Below are 17118 nucleotides of genomic sequence, written 5' to 3' on the forward strand. Positions count from 1 at the left end.
AGTATAAATAAAAAATATTATTATAATAAATAACAATAATATCTTAATATAGGTAAAAAAATATTGTCATTAAATCACATATATAAATATTAAAAAGATAATAAAATACTCTCATTTTTTGAAATTATAATTTATGTAAAAAAATATACATTAAAGATAAAATTTATATTATATATTTACTATATAAAATAAATTTTGAATAGTGTGATAAATAAGATTATAAAAAATATAATGTATAAAATAAAAATAAAACTTATATAAGTATACATATTCTAATTTATGTGAAATTAGAATTTTATCATATATATTATATTTTAAAAGATAATATATAAGATTATAAAAATATAATAAATTAAAAAAGAATAAAATTTAAATTTTGAACTATTTTCACATAAAACTTATATTAATCCTATATTTTGCATCAAGTATTTAAATGGGCACTTGAATATAATGGTAAAAAAGTATGTTTTTAGTTCAAGCACCATGGTTCTATTTCTTCTGGAAATATTTTTTTAAGTTCTTGTTTTTTTATGAAAATGTTTGGTCAATTTTATAATTTAGTTAACATTTAAAATTTAATGGTCAATGGTTAGTCAATTGTTAAAATTAGCTATGCTGAGAGTATATTAAGCCTTTTGTATTAGATATAAATTAACAATAAAATTTGATACACTATAAATAATCTGCAAATGTTGTGTAGGGTTTATAAGAATATGCATACAAAAAGTGTAAAATATTGATACAAAAAGAGAGAATAGATTTTAAGATTGATAATGATAGAAGAATGAACAAACCAATTTTAAGATAAATAAAAATAAAAATCTCAAGAACAAACAAGGGAAGATGAAGATAGAACGATACAGAGATCAGTATTGTGAAACAACATATTGCCATAGTTGAAATTCTTTAAATACAGCATAAGAGTCTTTTAAATGTGGGATATTCAAAAATCACATGTAATTGTTTATTTTTCCCATTTAAAACTTCGCTTAAAATGCTGTTGCAAAATATTTTTAATAGGAGTTACAAAAGGCCGAAAGGACCTAATGCGGGATCTGATTCCAAAGCCATTGGAACTTAAAATGATAAAGTCCCTTAATGATCTATGTAAATTAATTATATAAAATAAATCATTTAAAAAATAAATTTATTAACAATTAGTATCCTTATGACATTTTGAAGTTACATAAGTTATGCATATTATTAGGGAGTTAAAGAAGACAGAGAGGATTTCATCTAATAAAATAGAATTTATTTTTATCACATCAATTAGTATCGATTTAAATTTCAATTTCTTCTTATTTATTTTATATAGAAAATCTAAAACATACTATTGAAAAATTTATTATTTACTAAATATATGGCTGAAATTTATAAAAATTTTATTTATTTTTTCATAAATTTTTACAAACTTATATATCTATTTTTTTTTTGGAAAATAACTAACTTATACATAAAAATTTTATAAAATTGAAATAACATATTTAAGATTAATATCATATACTCGCTTTTCCTTTGTCATTTTTTTCATACTTTAATCCACATATCGTTTAATTAAAAAAATCATAGTATGAATTAGTATAAATTTAAATTTAAATTTTTCCTTATTCTTTTATATTAAAATTTAAAAGATATCATTATATATTTATTTATTAACTTTCATTTGGCTGAAAAAAAATTAAATATTTTTTAAATTTTACAATATCTAATAAACTAATAAAATAGTATAATTTACATATAAATTTTAAGAAAATTTTTAAATCAATATATTTTATATCAATTTCAATAATATCAATAATAACTTGTTTTGGACGATTGTATTGAAATTTATTTATGGAAATTAAAAGTATCATTAATTTTTTTTAGAAAAAAAATCAAAATATCATGGGATATAATTACCCTTCCACATATTTCCGATATTATTGAAAGATTAATATATTTTCAAGTCTAAAAAATAAGATTAAATATTTGTATTAAAATATTAAAGGGTTTGGCCATGAACTTTTGTAACATGAAGTGAAATCACATTCATAAAAAAGAAAAATAAATAAATAAATAATTCCAAAAAATATTATCAACATTTACAAAAAATATTGTTTTTATATAGTTCAACATAATCATCTTTTTGAAGGACAACATAATCATTTCTTATTACAAACTATAACTAATAATATGTTTTGTATGAAATAATTTCCTTCGCACCAGTTTTAAAAATATAAAAAATTAAAATTTTAAAAGCTATTTGTTAAGCTAAAAAAAATTAAATTAATCATTACATTTTTACCCTTTGTAATATGAATCATGGCATTTAAAAGACAACAAATAAATTAGTCATTACATTTTTAAAAAAAATAATTAAAATTTAATTATCAAATTTTGATTCAAGTATTGTCCTTTGAATCTTATTGTTGTTCCTGCAACAATGATTATATGATGATAATATTTAGGTGCAAATATATATACTTTATATGTCCATTTAATGATGATTTTTAACAATAATAACTTTCAATTAATAAAATAATAATATGAAATAAAAATTATGTTCTTATTACTCCTAGTAAATATTGATTGAAATTTTATTCAAATATTATTGATAGTTAAATTTATTGTAAACAGTAATTTTGTATCCTTTGCAAAAGACGAAAAGTAGGTTAAATTCTTCAAAAAAATATATAATATTTTCTAATTTTATATTGACTTTAATTACCTGAAAAAATAAATATTTCCCTGATTTAAATTGAAAGATATAAAGCTTATTTAAAACTAAATTAAATATAGGGTTATATTATTATATGATTAATATTCAATTAAATATTGATTTTAAGCTTTCCTTTTAAGTTAATAACTCAATTAAAAAATTGTTTAAACGATGTAAAAAGTAATCTCCTTACGTGATTCACTTTTTTTATGCACATACGTGATTCACATAAATATATAATTTAACATACTTTCTTTTACTGATATAAATTAATATAATTAAAAACCATTAAGAAATTGTATAGGGGTGTTTATGGGTATGGGTCACCCGCGAACCTAAATTAACTTAAACCGATCCGAACAGTTTGGATTGAGTCATTTATGTATTTGGGTCAAAACTAAACTGAACCGATCAAAACCGTTCATGTACAGGTTGGATCATGGGTTTAGATTTATAGATTCGATCAAAATCAATCTGAACCGATCAAATTTTTTAGAGCTGTTTGATTTGACTTTAAATATTGGTAATATTGAGACTCCAAGTGTTGGGACTACTAGTGTTAAAACTTCTTACAGTATTACTTTCATGTATATTGTTATTTGTTTCACATTTTTTTCATATTTATTTTTTATGTCATGTATATAATATTAATGAATCATATTTTGTTCATTTGTTTCAGCAAACCTAATTGAAACAAAATTGATTGTAGCAAATCTAGTTGTAGCAAAGCTTAGTGCTAGAAATTAGTTTGTAGGAAATAATTGTGATTTATACTATTATAGTAAATCTTGTTGAAGAATATTAGGGTGTGTTTGGTTTGCATTTTCATTTTCTGAAAACTGTTTTCATTTTCAAAATATTATAATTCTGAAAACATGTTTGGTTTGACTTCTTGTTTTTTATTTTCATGAAATAAAAATACTGAAAATTTTTAATATATTGACTTCTTGTATTTTTGTATTTTTGTATTTTTAGATTTGCTTAAAATTATATTCATTGTCACCGCAATTTTATTTTACCCGAAATGAGGTTTTTGTTCTCAACTGAAAACAAGAATTTATTGTTTTCATTTTCTGGTTATTTCCTGTTTTCATTTTCACTGAAAATGTTTTCAGAAATCCAACCAAACACATTTCATCACCGTTTTTTGTTTTCAGTGAAAATGAAAACAGAAAACAACCAAACCAAACACCCCTTATGTTTTAATTTTATTCTATTTGATAATATTATGTTGATGATATTAAATGAATCAATTTTACTACTTTCAGACATTTGATAATATTGTATTAATTGTATTAGATATTTGGATGAATCATGTTATAAAATAATAGTTCTAAGAAAAAAAAATCAAATTTAAATGGGTAACTTGTGGGTCCAAACCGAACCAAACCATTCATGAACATGTTAGGTTGGGTTGGGTTTTAAAAAAAATTGTGAAAATCAAACCGAACCAAACCGATCAAATTTGATTGGGTTAGGTCTTGAATTTGATCAAAACCAGCCTAAATCGACCTACAAACACCCCTAAAATTGTATGCATGTTTTCTTAACTCATGTAAAAATTGATGATCGATGAACTTGCTAGATCCTTTAAAAAAGAAATTGGATCATAAAATAAAGAATTGCACAATCGTTATCCAAAGTAAAAAAATTTGGACCTCTTGAGACTTGATCTTCAAATTCTTCCTTCACTTGATGAAAAACCACAAATTTCACAACAGGCTATGATATCACATGTAAAACTTAAACAATTATATAAAAAAAATTACATAAGCATTTATTAACATAAAGACCTTGAAAGTTATGATCCTCACATACTCGAATTCAATGAAGAAACCATAGTCTTTAATTTTTAATACAACAACTGATAAAGTAAATTGGTTTCTCTCCCTTCTCCTAAGACACAAATAAAGACAAAAAATTATTTTGTAAACTTGATTAGAATGAACATGTCTTTTGTGGGCAAAGAGAGAGTCCATTTATATATAGTGTCCTTTAATCTGATATGTCCATCAAGTATCAACATCAACGAATGAGATTTATGTCCTTAAAATTCTAGTCTAGTTGTTAGTAACATTTAACTTTCTAATAATTAGTTTTTAGTAATAACTAGTTAAGTTACATGTGCGATGCATGAGATACAAGTTTTTTAATATTAAATCTTATTATTTAATTAAATTATATTTTCAAAAAAAATTAAAACTATTGAATAAAAATGATTAAAAATAAATTGTGTATGTTTAATAATATGTTAAACATTCAAATTTATTCCATTGAGCCTAAACTAAAATCCAAAAAAAAAAAAAGATGATAATCCACGTTTTGTGTTAAAGATTTCTAGATGTAACTCTTGATACAACAACATATAACTAACCATGAGAAAAAGTTGATTGTGGAAAAAATAGTCCAACATGCTTCAAAAATTGACCTTTACTTTTGTTAATAGTCATTGTGAATGAAATAGATAAAGAAAATAGTCTTCTTTGAAATTTGAAAGGAATTCTAAGATCGAAAGGAGTTAATGATAGTCCAGGTATGTAAATCTTTATACCCAATTTACTTCCAGATATGATTTTTCCTTCAAGAACATATTTATCCATTTTTGTAATGATGAGTCTAATACCATTGCACAATACGACAAATTGATCAATGTTTCTTAACATGGTAACTTGTACTCCTACTTTAAGTTTCAACTAATGAATATGAATAACTAAAGTAGTAATTATATTAAAAATTAATGAGTGTGAATATCATCATATACATCTATTTCTATCATGATTTGAAAAAGGAGTATCCAAACTTAAATATGCGATTTCTTTTCCTAGAAGTAATGACATCAAGTGAAAGAAAGTGCACATACCCTAAACCCTAATTGTGCAACATCCATTGGCTAGTTGCATTTTGGCTGACCTTTTTTTTCACACCAAGTATAACTGATTTACGAGAGTCTAGCTAGCATTTTTTTCCATACGTAAATTTTGTAGCATTTTGGAAGAAATATTTTCTCACTAATGATTTATTTCACATCTCTTACATATGATTTTCATTTAATTATTGCAAGCAAAGAGGCCCAACATAAAAGTATTAACGTACTATTATAATGTTCGTCATATTAAGATAAGATAATAAAATGTTTAATAAAATTTTAGGTTTTTAACATGTCATATAAACCCTAATAATAAAAAATTTAATAAAATTTAATGGTCATATTAAGATAATAAAGATGTGCACATTTAAGACGTACATATTATGAATTTAAAGACTTTAATAAAATTTAATGATCATAATAAATTTAGGTTGCTAGTAAAGTCACTAAACTGATTCTCAATATGAAAAAAACAATAATAAATGAGACAATTTTGAAGATTGGAAACTGAAGTTAGTATTTTTTTTAAATAACAATTAATTTTTAAATTAAAAAACATAATTTTTCATTTTTCAATTTATGGTAAAATTAGTTAAGAAATGCTATTAAAATTTGGTGTGAAATTGACTTAAAAGAGTATAGAAAAATGTTATTCTCATTTTTCAATTCTTTCATTGGGTATTAAAAAAGTTTAACATAATTATTTATGACTTAGTAATTAAAATTTGGTATAAAATTGATTTAAAAAAGTATAGAAAAATGTTATTTTCATATTTCAATTTTTTTTGTTGGTATTAAAATAGTTTAACATCGTGCTGGAAAATTATAAAAAAATTGGAGAAATTAATAGTCAATAGCAAAATAAAACTGAATATTTTTTTATTTGATAATAAACTACTCATTTTACACAAATTAAAGTTTTATTGAAAAGGTTTAACCATTTCAAATAATAATAATAAGAAGAAGTTACCCATGCGATGCGGGATACGAGTTTTATAATATTAAATCAAACTATCCAATTAAATAATATGATGTAGAAAAATGGTTATATACTATTGAATAAAAGTGATTAAATATCAATTGTGCATATATTTAATAATATATTAAAAATTAAAACTCATTCCATTGAGTTTAAATTGAAATTAAAAAAAAAGAGATGATAATCCACCTTTTGTGTTAGACATTTATGAATTTTTTTTTGTAAACCACATTGAATGCTTTTGTACACTCTTTGTCTTTATTGTTAGTTATCAAAATCTTCAATCCCTTTCTAGATGTAACTCTTGATACAATAACATATATCTGACCCTGAGAAACAGTTAATCATGGAAGAAATACTCCAACATGCTACAAAGATTGACCTTGATTTTTGTTAATAGTCATTGTGAATAAAATAACTAAAGGAATATGCCTTTTTTGAAATTTGAAAGGGATTCTAAGATCTAAAAGAGTTAATGACAGTCTAGGTATATAAATCTCTATGCCCAATTTACTTCCAGTACGACTTTTCCTTAAAGAACATATTTGTCCATTTTTGTAATGATGAGTCTAGTACTATTGCACAATACAATAAATTGAACAATGTTTCCTAGTAACATAATTGGTACTCTTATTTAAGTTTCAACTAAGGATTAGGTATACCTAAAGTAATATTTGTATTAAAAAATTAAGTGGTGTGCACATCATCAGTGCATCTATTCCATCATGATTTGAAAAAGGAGTATCCAAACATAAATATGTGTTTTCTTCTCCTAGCAATAACGATAACAAGTGAACGAAAACACACATACGCTAAACCCTAATTGTTCAACAACCATTTGTTGATTGTGTTTGATCCTTTGGCTCATCTTTTTCTACACACCAATCATAACTAATTTACAAAAGTGTGGCTAGCATTTTTTTTGCCATACATAAATTTTGTAGCATTTTGGAAGAAATATTTTCTCATTAATGATTTATATCACATCTCCTACATATGATTTACATTTAATTATTGCAAGCAAAGAGGTCTGATATAAAAGTATTTATATACTATTATAATTTTCATCATATTAAGATAAGATGATAAATATTTTAATAAAATTTAAGGTTTTTTAACATTTTATAAACCCTAATAATAAACAATTTAATAAAATTTAATGCTCATATTAAGATAATAAAGATGTACACATATAAGACTTGATTGGTACATATTATGAATTTAAAGACTTCAATAAAATTTAATGATCATAATAAATTTAGGTTGCTAGTAAAGTCACTACAAAATTGATTCTGAATATGAAAAAAAAAAAACAATACATGAAACAATTTTGAAAATTGAATACTAAACTTAGTATTTTTTTAAATTTATTGTAAAACAATAATACATGAAACAATTAATGTTTAAATTATAAAATATATAAATTTTCATTTTTCAACTGTGTGTAAAATTAGTTAAGAAATGTTATTAAAATTTGGTGTGAAATTGATTTAAAAGAGTATATAAAAATGTTATTTTCAATTTTTCCATTGGGAATTAATTTTTTTTATAATTAGTTATGACTTAGTAATTAAAATTTGGTGTAAAATTGATTTAAAAGAGTATAGAAAAAATGTTATTTTCTTTTTTCAATTTTTTCGTAGGGTATTAAAAAAGTTTAACATTGTGTTGGAAAGTTATAAAAAAATGGAGAAATTAATAGTCAAATGCAAAATAAAACTGACTATTATTTTATTTGGTAATAAGCTACTCATTCGAAATGGATTGAAGATGTTAGTAAAATAGTTTCGAAAGTTTCAATAATAATAATAATAATAATAATAATAATAATAATAATAATAATAATAATAATACATATTACCTGACCTCTTTAATCATAATTTTCTTGAGGGAATTTAATCATAAAATTTAATCTAATGTAGTATATAAAATGAATAAATATTGTTAATAATATTAATCAAAATCAATATTTGGGATTTAAGGAGATTTTAAGTTTTAATCAAAATTTGTATATTGTTATTATTATTATTATGGTTGTTGTTCTTAATATTATTAATCGTCTAATAAATGACCAATGAACAAACATTTTTGAGTATATGGTGAAGATTTGAATATGAATATCCTTGATCTTTGTATGATCACATGATGATATGTTTAAATGATATTTTTGTGTTTTACAAAAATTTTAGTTACTAAATTAGTTGTGGGAAAATATTGTTATATCCTTTAGTGTAACTACAATTTTCTAAATTTAAATTCAATACTTTTAACAATTATATAAAATCATAAATATAAATTATTCACAATAAAATTATTAAATGAATTATAATAAAAATTTCATATAACTCTAAATATGCCTAGAAATTGACCGTAAAATAACATGAAATGTAAATATAACTCTAAAATAATGTCTTATGATATCTAGCAAAATATATATCAATAACCTACCCCAACTTATTACTATGTTCATTTGCATCATAGTTGTGAGATCCGACTCGATCATTGACTTGATCGAAGTAGTGAGTTAGTAGTCCAACCGGTGAGATAGTAATTGGTCTGGTTTGATCCGGTATATATTATAAATTTGAAATTAGGTATGTATCTGTTTTATATATAAGTATATAACAAACATTATTTGAGTAAGAAAAGTTCATTCATACTCCAAAATCTAAAATAACAATTGATAATAATGAGATATCAAAACGACTTCATAGATGTGGTCTATTTTTTTTTTGTAAAACCAATCGGGCCAGACCGGTTCAACCGGGATTTGGTACCTAATCGGTCGGGTTTGACCGGGTCATCCTAGACAATTGCGTGACCGATCCAATAATAGAACCAATCTGATTAGGCCATCAAGCCCTGATTGGATTGGTCCAACCGGCCGGGCCGAACCAGACTTTACAACTATCACTATTAGAAAATATGCTTTCTACATCGGTTATTTATGACTTTCAACATCGGTTTTTCAACCGATGTTGAAAGTACCGACGTTGATAGTATTATCGTTAACATCGATTTTTCAAAAACCGATGTTAACGTAAAATTACCAACATCAGTTATATAAATAACCGATGTTGCTAATATGAATTACACCCAGAAAATGTATATTAATGTTGAAAGTTAACATCGATTTTTACAAAAAACCGATGTCAACGAATGTGTTACTGTTGACAGTTAACATCGGTTTTTTTACAGAAAACCGATGTTGACGTTCGTTAACATCGACTTTCTGTAAAAAACCGAGTTAACATCAGTTTTTTTAAAAAACCATGTTAACGAATGTGTTACTATTGACAGTTAGCATCTGAGACTGAAACTGGGACTGCATCTGGCTGAAGGATTCCATCATCTTTCGAGTCACTTTTTCTGTGATTGACTCCTCCAGTTGGTCTCTGATTTGTTGAGTCAGCTGTTCTAGGTCTTCAAGAGGCATGGAGGAAGAACTGCAGGATGTTCGTGAAGCTGATCCAAAGTATTGCTTTATGGTGACATCGGCTCCAACAACACGAACACGGCCAGGGTGCTCTGGTCGCCCAATGGCAGCAGTCAGGATATCCTGACGTCCATGGGGGACGAACGATCCCTGTGACGCCTGCTCGTCCAAAGAATCCTGTACCTAACACATATTTGTCCAAGGAATTCACAAAATACACAAAGATAATTACAATTATTAATTAAAAATGACTTACAATCCTGTCAGCTATTTCCTTTGCTGCCTCAGACGTCACCTGTCCAGTTTTCTTCGTGCGGGCCATCTTCCATTTCACGTGGCGTCTGATGGGAGATGGAGGGTCAATGATGCCCTCAGTGCTTCCAGACTGGGCAACTTCTTCCAGTCTTTTCTTTGTTTTCTTAGCCATGAGCTTTTCTTCTAAATATTCATAACCCCCACGAGACAATACGTGGGGGGCAGTGTTTTACTTCTGGGAGGCCTGTGCCTTTTTCCGTACATCCTGCAAAAGTTTAACATTAATGAAAATGATTATTACAATAAATTATAAGAATTGATTTTGTTGAGGAAAACAACTAAAATGACAAAGTGCATACCTCCCATGAGGGGTCTCTGCGGGTCTGACAAAACTGAGTCCATTTCTCCTTGCTAATGCCATATTTTTCACAGACAATGTCGTCCGCACCGTCCTTGTCGACTACAAGTGCCCATTTCCTAGTCAAGTCAGATTTAAACTGCCTCCAGCGCTCGCCGACAATCTGAAGAATTTTCTTCTTTGTCCTACTGTGAGAAGCTTCAGGGATTTGAAATTCCGCCTGACAAACAATAAATTAGGTTTTATTGTAAGTAAATAACAAATTTAGACTATTAAAGAAAATCAACGAAGAAAACTCAAATAACTGAATATCCTCCCATATCAAATCCTTCTGAGCAGTAGGGACTTCCTTCCAGGTGTCATATGTCACGTCGACCTTATCACGAGCGACAATCCCCAAATATGTTCTTAATTTCTTCTTGTGGGGACCGTCGGCCTTGCCGGTAGCAGGATCGACGTTGACCACAGGTCTTTCTGCCCCAGGTGGTCTAGTGGCCAATGATCGTAGCCGTGTCGCCTTGCGTGTCCGCTTCAACGTAGATGGAGACGCATCAGCGTCTGCAGGAGGAGGAGGAAGAGGAGGAGGAGGCGAAGCAGGTGGAGTAGCCATGGTCCTTTAAAGAGAAAAAGTTGAGTTAGTTAATATTATCAAAAAACACTATATGAGTTATGTAAATGAATGTACCGAAATGAAATATTATATTAGAAAATTACGTTAGACGATGTTAATTAATTCTCCTTCATCATGATCATTTCGATTAGCATGAACGTCGTCAGCTTCTTCTTCTCCGATGTTGTTAGAAGTCATTTGTGTAGACAAAGGACTAACACCAATTGTTTTCCCGTTTAGAACCACAGACCACCTTTCATCACAAGGGTCTTGCACATAAAATACTTGCTTAGCTTGTTCTGCCATGATGAAAGGGTCATTCTGGTAAGCTAGTTTCTTTAAGTCTACCAACGTAAATCCTACATCATCAGTCCGCACACCGGTGTTGCTGTCAACCCACTTACATTTGAAAACACAAACAGTAAATTTGACATAGTTAAGCTCCCATATTTCATCAATGAAGCCAAAGTAAGGGATTGAAGCTACACAGGGATTGTCATCATGTACAATTGCAAAGTGTTGAGATTCAGCCCTTAGGGTGACCCCGCCGTTTTGCATTGTACTTTTGTCGTCTTGTGCTTTTGTGTAAAAGGAATACTTGTTTATGTCGTATCCTTGCCAAGTTATAACATTTCTTTTAGGCCCATGAGCTAGATTTCTTAATGTTTCAAAAGCATTTTCGTCAGCAAAGATTGTATCTTTAAACCAATCAGAGAAAGTCTTGTTATGATTTTTCAAGACCCAGTTCTTTGACATTTTTGGATTACTTTGTTTGACTAAATGTTCATGCTGAGCTATGTATGGCAAAACTTCATTACTGTTATTCAATACATACAAGTGAGCTTGTAACAAATCTTCTACACTTGGAGTGATAACATGCAGTCCTCTTGAACCCTTACCGCCCACTCTGTCGTCATGGCGAGACTCAGGAAGGCCAACAGGTTTAGCCTTTTCAATGTACTCTGAACAAAATTCAACGGCTTCTTTTGCGATGTACCTTTCAACAATAGATGCTTCTGGATGATGTAGATTCTTGGTATACCCTTTTAAGATCTTCATGTAGCGCTCAACCGGGTACATCCAGTGCAGATAAACAGGACCACAACATTTGATTTCTCTGACCAAGTGAACAATTAAGTGGACCATGATGTCAAAGAAAGCAGGAGGAAAATACATCTCCAACTGGAACAGTATAATTACAGCCTCGTTTTCCAAGTCATCAAACTTGACCGGATCAAGGACTTTGCTACATATGGCATTGAAGAAAAAGCACAGGCGAGTTATGGCTAACCTGACTTTGTTAGGCAAAATGTCTAGTATGGCCACGGCTAACAATTGTTGCATCAACACGTGACAATCATGAGACTTTAACCCCACCAGTTTAAGCTCCTTGAACTGCACAAGGCTCTTAATATTTGAAGAGTATCCTTGTGGTACTTTAACCTGGCGCAGACACTGGCACAAACTGATCTTTTCCTTTCTCGATAAAGTATGACAAGCTGGAGGCAAGTATATTTTTTTACCATCAGACCTTGGATGCAACTGCGATCGTATGCCCATGTCAGCTAGATCTTGACGGGTATTTAGACCATCTTTCGTCTTGCCCTGAATGTTAAGGAGTGTCCCAATGACACTGTCACATACATTTTTCTCTACATGCATAACATCAATACAATGTCTAACATCTAGATCAGACCAGTACGGAAGATCAAAGAAAATGGACCTTTTCTTCCATATGCAACTCTTACTTTTATCCTTCTTTTGGGTCTTTCCAAATACAGTATTAAGGTGTTCAACCCGCTGGAAGACCTGCTCACCAGTTAACGGTGTCCGCGCAGTTTCGTGCTCTTGACTTTCATTAAAAGCTTTTTTCAATCTTCTGTAAGGGTGATGAGCTTTTAGAAAATGACGATGTCTAGTGTACACTGTTTTTCTACCATGTTTCAGTTGTATGTAGCTTGTGTCTTCTTCACAGATGGGGCATGCAAGATGACCCTTAGCACTGTAACCGCTGAGATTCCCATATGCTGGAAAGTCATTAATGGTACAAAATAGCATTGCACGCATTTGAAAAGTCTCCTTGCGAAACCCATCAAACACTAAAACCCCCTCATCCCACAACTTTCTCAGGTCTTCAATCAACGGACTTAGATAAACATCAATGTCATTTCCTGGTTGTCTTGGGCCTGATATCATCATAGACAACATCATGTATTTGCGCTTCATGCACAACCAAGGCGGAAAATTGTAAATTACTAGTAGAACTGGCCATGAACTGTGTTGAGTGCTTAAATTGCCATATGGATTCATTCCATCACTGGCTAGTCCAAGTCTAAGATTTCTTGCCTCTTTGCCGAAATTCGGATACAAACTATCAATCTTCCTCCACTGGGAGCAATCAGCTGGATGACGGACCATTCCATCAGATTTTCTCCCATTTGCATGCCAGGTAAGATCTTTTGCATCGTCCTCATTAGCAAATAAACGCTTAAACCTTGGAATGATGGGAAGATACCACAACACCTTCACTGGAGGGCCCTTCTTTGAGTTTTCATCAGAACTGCAATCCTCATCATCCTTCACCTTGTACCATGACGCCCCACACCTAGGGCATTTTGACATTTCTTCAAATTCATGTCTGTACAGTATGCAATCATTAGGGCAAGCATGAATCTTCTGATACTCCATACCCATCGGACACAATATCTTCTTTGCCTGATAGTTGCTTTTAGGCAATGTGTTATCCTGTGGAAGCAGATCGTGCACTATTTGAAGCAATGAAGTAAAGTTTTTGTCACTCCATCCATATCTGGCCTTGACATTAACCAGACTTAACACCGCCGACAATAGTGTCAAGGAATTGTTGCACCCCGGATACAAAGGCTTCTTTGAGTCACCCTGCAATCTTTCATACACAGGGGCATGTGCTTGCTGGAAAGACTCTTGTCCAAGGTCACGAATCATATCCTCCAAGCGATCTCCCATTTCTACATCAAATGGTTCAGATTGTTGCCCACTCTGCATGTCTGTCATTTCACCATGCCATATCCACGTCGTATAATTTCTCTTAATTCCATCACACAACAGATGCTCTCGTATGTCATCCAGTATTTGTCGTCTTCCGTTCAAACAATTGATGCAAGGACAATAATATTTTCCATCTTCATCCGGTTGACCTCTTTGTGAAGCAAATTGTAAGAATTGCTCGACGCCTTCCTCATATTCTGGGCTGATGCGACTTTCATTCATCCAACTTCGATCCATCTAAGTAATAACTCGGTCATACTCTCAAAGTTATTCGATGCATGAAAATCTCACTTTTTTATTAAAGGTGTGACCCTATCCCATTCAGGAAGACCGTCTTTTATGGTAGCTTCATACATCAGGGTTAATTCTATTTTGTTAAATTTGACAAAATTTTGGCAGCATTTCGCATTGGTCTCCAAGTACACGACATGAAATCGGTGAAATTAACTTCCCGATAATCAAGTATGCACTCAGAGAAAAACTAGAAATGCATTACCGAAATTTCATCAAATTAAACAAAATAATTTTAACCTTAACACATGAATCTACTATAAAAATATCAGTCTCCCCAAACTGTCCAAACGGACAATTCAAGATTGAATACAATGATTAATGCAAACTGTCCGCAAGAATCATTGCATCCAATCTCAAACGGGAATCTAAGGTTCACTCATCATGAACACAATTTGTATAGCATATATCAATTGTCATTAATGGCAGTGAACACGTAATAAAAATATTCATTGGTAACAAACATTTGTACCTGTGATGATGAGCAGCACGGTCCAAAATGAAAGCAAGAATCAAAGAAATAATTGAATGAATACCTACATAAGACAATCTTGCGTATGATAAAAAAAAAGAGTAAGATTAAGTATAATAAGCGCTCAGAAGATATGAGAACAATTTATTCTAAATTATATTAAATTTATTCTAGAAAGGAGAGTTCTTAAATTTATCACAATTTGACTCGAGATTCTGAAATTCGCATAACATGGGATATCGTGTTCATTTTGTACTTAATTTTGTTTTTGTTACTCGCAGGTGTGTCTTATGTTGGGTCAGTGGAAGGATTTCCAGTCTTGGACTGCTCTTCAGAAGTATCATGTATTACACTCATATTTACTTAGTCTACTATTAGTTGTGGTTTAGACTTAATGAATTCTCTTTCATTGGAAGGGAGTCATAAAAAGATATTGGATACCAAGAACTATCTTTGAACTCTTAATTGCATAAAATTAAAAGAATTGTTCTCATCAGAGAAATGTGCTTTACTGTAGACATGTACTGACATTTGTTAAATACTGAAATGCATATGGCCATGTTGGGTTTTCAAGTGGTATCTTGGGGTGAAAGTTATTGATTGTGTATGGCTCTATTTATTGTGACATTTTCATGAATAATGACGTGAAATTCAAATCATCATATCTTATTCTAATGGAACTTTAAGGCTGATGTGACGTGAACTTCAAATCGATCTACTCGTGAATTAATTTTTTTTGTGATGTTTAAGTGCCTGAAGCAAATATAAATGTGCTTGTTTCTTGGTAAATGTTTTGTAATTTGTAAATGTGTAAAATTTATTATGAGCTTGAACCTTTTGATATTCGAAGGGTAACATGGTGTGAATCAACACGTGCCCCCAACATGCAGGGGTGTTGCGGAACAAAATGGTGAGGGATCACTTTTGTAGGTTTAGTGTGAGACATAAAAGGAAGTGCAAACATACAATATTGGTTGCTCTTTAAACATGTCGATTTTATATCCTAGTTAGTAGAGCACCTAACTATTTTACCATTCAAAACAAAATATCCAAACATGGAATGAGGAAGCATTGGAAACATGTACCAGCCCCTGAAATAACGCACTCAGTTTAACTCTTCATTAAATAAACTCAAAATGCCAAAATGATCACCAAATACAATAGGATTTATACCAAAATCAGATAATAATACCATAAATCCAGTTCTATAAGTTATAAACTAAGTTCTTAGTTAAACTAAAATACCATAAATATATATATATATATATATATATATATATATATATATATATATATATATTCATTAATGTGCAGGAAAAAAAATCAAGCTAGTAATTTGGTGTGAATTAGAAGGAATACCAGGGTTCCGTTTCAGTATAGCTGCATGGAGTGGAGAGTTTCCAAAGCACAGTGGAAGCTAGCTTCTCAACAGATAGCTCACGGTTTAGAGTGATGATATTGTAGCGATGAGGTGGGTCGTTACTTTGAGGATCTAAACATGGATTTTGTGTTAAGAAGTCATCTAAGTCTGACCCTTTACATCTTTCAATGGAAAATAATCAAGCAAATATGCACTTAAATTTAAAGCCCATTTCATTATCCATCCCTGTAGGGCAGGCCTATTTAGTAAGTACTTGATTAGGTCAATTTTACATACCACAAATACTTCTTGTGGCAACAAATAATATTCTAATTTAGTGCATGCAAAGTACAATGATAAACATAGCTTTTCAATAGTCGTGTATCTACATTCAACATCAACTAACAACCTATTTATATAATACACATCTCGCTCTATTCCATCATCAGATCTTGTGCCAACAAGCAATCGATAGACTCTTCTGCTACCAATACATATAATTTCATTGATATTCTCCTGTGGGTGGTACTAACACAGGAGGCAACGCCAAGGCTTGTTAGATCTGGTCAAATTCTTCCTGTTGCTTTTCTCTCTAGACGAAGTCTTCTAGCTTCTTCAATTGTATCAATGGGGAAAGTGTTTTCATCTTGCTAGCCGAATTTGCTATGACTCGCCTAGAGAAATAGATTTTCTCTATCAACCTGTGTAGCTCCAATATATTCTCGGGGGAGATGCTTCCAAGATTGGCTGGGCCTAATTTTTGACA

This window comes from Glycine max, chromosome 9 (assembly GCF_000004515.6).
Source record: "Glycine max cultivar Williams 82 chromosome 9, Glycine_max_v4.0, whole genome shotgun sequence".
Taxonomy (NCBI): Eukaryota; Viridiplantae; Streptophyta; class Magnoliopsida; order Fabales; family Fabaceae; genus Glycine; species Glycine max.